Source organism: Oncorhynchus nerka, linkage group LG10 (assembly GCF_034236695.1).
Source record: "Oncorhynchus nerka isolate Pitt River linkage group LG10, Oner_Uvic_2.0, whole genome shotgun sequence".
Lineage (NCBI taxonomy): Eukaryota > Metazoa > Chordata > Actinopteri > Salmoniformes > Salmonidae > Oncorhynchus > Oncorhynchus nerka.
In genome coordinates this window covers 25,903,727-25,907,575 of record NC_088405.1, presented here as the reverse complement: position 1 = coordinate 25,907,575, position 3,849 = coordinate 25,903,727, and positions in this window count along the sequence as shown.

The window sequence follows — 3,849 nt, the reverse complement described above, 5'->3', positions numbered from 1 at the left end:
CCACTGTATCTTTCTCATGTCTGGTATTGTGTGAGAAATACTTGTGTATTCATTCTGCTATTAACATACTGACTGGCTTAGCCTCAGGAGGCAAACATTTATACATAGAACTTGAGGTATTCGTGTAAAGACACTGTATGCATGACTGTATTCTGTTTATCCCCGTGAGTGCTTTCTGGGAGTGTGTGTTGCTTCCCCCCCCCCCTTTGTTCATTCACCCTGACAGACTCGGACTGAGTTGCACAATAGAAACAAGCATTTTATACTTAAAAGCACCACATATTGACATTTTAGACCGCTGTTCCTGCTTGACAGACAGCTGTTTTAATAGAGACGTGTGCTAATACACCAGCCTCTTTAACCAACAAAACACTTTAGAATTGTTTGAATATCTGGCAACCTAACATTTATAACAGTGGTGTCAATAGATGGGAGACATACAGTACACATGATTGTCTGAACCTGACAAGACATGCCAACATAAACTGTGAAAATGTATGGTTTCAGTGCAATGTCAAGATGGACAGTATGTCTATGGAAGGGATTGCCCAGAGTTCCAAGTGTTATTTCTTTTCATAGCTCATTATGAATATGTTTGAATTTCAGGTAGACATGAGAGTGAGCTCTACTCTGAATTTCGATTTGACTATCAGAAGTGATGGTTGCTGTTTACTTTAAGTGTATAAAATGTGAATACATATAAATAGAGTAATGGGGGGGGGTGTATTTCACAGAGGCCAATTGGATTGCTAATTCCTCTCCGGTCGGTCTAAATGTAAATCCGGCTATAATTTCTCTATACTATGGATCAGTCTCCCAATCGGTCTGTCTTCCTGTGTTCATGTCTCTGCCACCTCTCTCTCTGTGGTTTTCATTTGGCCAGAATGACCACCAGGTGGCATGAGCACTGAAGTACTGCCCATCTGTGCCTCAATATAGTGGTGAACAGGTGGAGACACTCCATTGTTGACACTGGAATAATTGCTCAGTGTATTTCTCGTACGCGCCTGTGCACACTCATGCAGGAGTCTCCTCGTCAGTGGTGCTGCCTGACATTTCTCTCACAGGCTCTTGTAATGTTATGCTAGCTTTGGAGTGATTAAAACCACTCACGAAATGCCAACTTTGGAGTGATTAAAACCACCCCACTCCTGAAACGCCAAATTAATAAGATATACACCTGCACAGAAGTATACACTCTGGGAACCAGTGAAAAATATACTGTTTCATCACCACACACACACTTGGGGCTCCTCTTTAATCTTGCACCTTAAATAATTGACTGGCACAGCAGAAAGAGCCACTAGCCTATCTGTATTCCTAAGTGTGTGACCTGATTTGTAATGGGTTGTTTCATGTCTTCAGACCAGCCAGATGACTAATAGAGGGCTAGGTAGTTATCTGAGCCAGGCTGGGGTTGTTTCATGTCTTCAGACCAGCCAGATGTCTAATAGAGGGCTAGGTAGCTATCTGAGCCAGGCTGGGGTTGTTTCATGTCTTCAGACCAGCCAGATGACTAATAGAGTGCTAGGTAGCTATCTGAGCCAGGCCGGGGTTGTTTCATGTCTTCAGACCAGCCAGATGTCTAATAGAGGGCTAGGTAGCTATCTGAGCCAGGCTGGGGTTGTTTCTATTTTTCTATGTCCCACTTCGGAGGTGAGTCTGTCTTAATTCAGTGGAGAAGAAGAGGGATGTTAGGGTGTGTGTGCGCTCGAGCGTACGCGCGCATGACAGTGTTGATGGGAGATGGACGACCCATGCTCTAACTGATCCCAATGGAGTGTCTTGATTCAGCCACAGCAGATTACGTACAGTTTCAATGCATAGTAAAACAGGGAATGCTTACAAACTTGTACATTCAGACTTTATATTCAGTACGGTGGATCAACCTAAATCCTATTCCTCTCTGATATAATCCCAGTAGGATTGTAAATGTTTTTACACAGTTGACCCTGACGCTAAGGGTGTGGATAGGGACTTAAAGGGAGAGGTGAGAGACTTTGTCATTTTTAAAGTTAGAGTGTAAGGTGTGAACATGAATGCAATCCCCTAGATGTAACTTCAGGGCGAGTTCATGTACTGTACAATAACACACAGGACCAGAGAGTCTACACTGCAATCTAAGTAGTCTCACTCCTGCTCTCCCCCTCTCTGAGTATTATTTTCCTCTTCTTTGCTTATGATATTTGTTTCCCTCCATCTCCATTTCTCAATCAATGTCTGTCTCTCTGTACGCGTTCTCTCTCTTGATCCCTTCTCAAGGGGTCTCTCTCCTCTCTTCTCCATGTTCCGCTGTCTGTTTAATTTACCCTGCCATGTTCTGGAGAATTTTCTGATTGACTGCCAGCAGACCACATCTGAAGACCCAGTTACTAGCTTGACAGTATAAAATAGCTTTATTGACTTCAGAGAGTCTGACAGTCAGAAACATACCTTGGGGCACTCTTGAGTGTCAGAAGTTTCTGTGATACCCAGGGAACTGATCTGATCAGGACATTCCATGGGATGCACCTTGATGATGACAGCGCTGGAATGTTTGATATTGAGCTGGGTTAGAAGCCAGAGCCAGATATTAGTTGTATTATTTTGCATTAGCACTGGTAATACCCCTAAGATGCCAGCCCACCTTTATTGAGTGTTGTGTCGTTGACTATCATTAAATGTGAAGACTGTATATTATCAAATCAATTCTCTATGTGTAATTTAATTACGCGATTAAACTATATGAAACCGATATGACGGCTTGGTAGACAAAGGAGAGGGGATGGGGACAGCTCAAGAGCGGGAAACTCATAGCTGATAACTACACTCATAGAAATTGCTAATACTTTGAATATGAACAACCGCTGATTTGAAAAGAAATGACAATTGACATATTTACGAGCGTATGTCTTGTTGTCTCTCTCTGTGGTTGCCGGTCTATCTGCTGGAGAGAGTTGACAGAAAAGTCTCTGGTTGCGTTCCCCAGAAGTCACAGTCTGCCGTAGTTAGAATTGATACTTCAAAGTACCATTCGGAATTGTTCTTAGAATCGGATGCATTTACCAGACTAAAGTATTTAAACGGCTGCAGTCTGAATAATTATTCTTTGTAGATATCTTCGCCATTTCAACGTGGGAATGATCTCCACGTTCTCTGGTCTTCTCCTTTGGTAGTTGTAGTTCTTAACCATTTCAACATGTAGCGTCAGCTCCATATTTTTTTGTCTTCTTAACCATTTGAGACGCCCAGCTTACTGTGGGTCTCTTTGGCATCGAGTAGTACTTGTTTTCTGTTGAAAGTTTCAGAGTTCCAGCCATTTCAACATGGGAACTCTCTATCTTGACTAAATGCAAATGTTGTCATGAGTCCTTTTATTCTGGAGTAGAAAAGGGTGGTTCCATGATGCCTGATGTAATGTCTGGCTCACGGGGGTGTGGCCACTGACTAGTTAAACTTTATATGAAAATCCATACTCTCATTTAGAAAGCTAACATCACATTTCATCTTTTCACAAATAGTTTCATATGTAATCACATACATTTCACAACATTTAGATGTAAACCTGAAATTGATAAGTGTACACAAGTATAGATACAGTAATGTGGATTTCCTGTCCTTCACGAGATCACCAAATGAAACACACTTGACATGACTGTCCCTTAAGTGTCCACGGACCACTCCCACATTCTCAAAAATATAAATATGGTTCAATTATTCAAATGTCATATTATATATTCAAATTATTCAAATTTTTGATGTCCAAATGTCTCTGTGTTCCACAGTTTACATTCCAATCTCAAACACTACAGAGCATAGAGGCAGCGTATTTTTACAACCGCCATAAAACAGCCGACTTCCCGCTCTCCC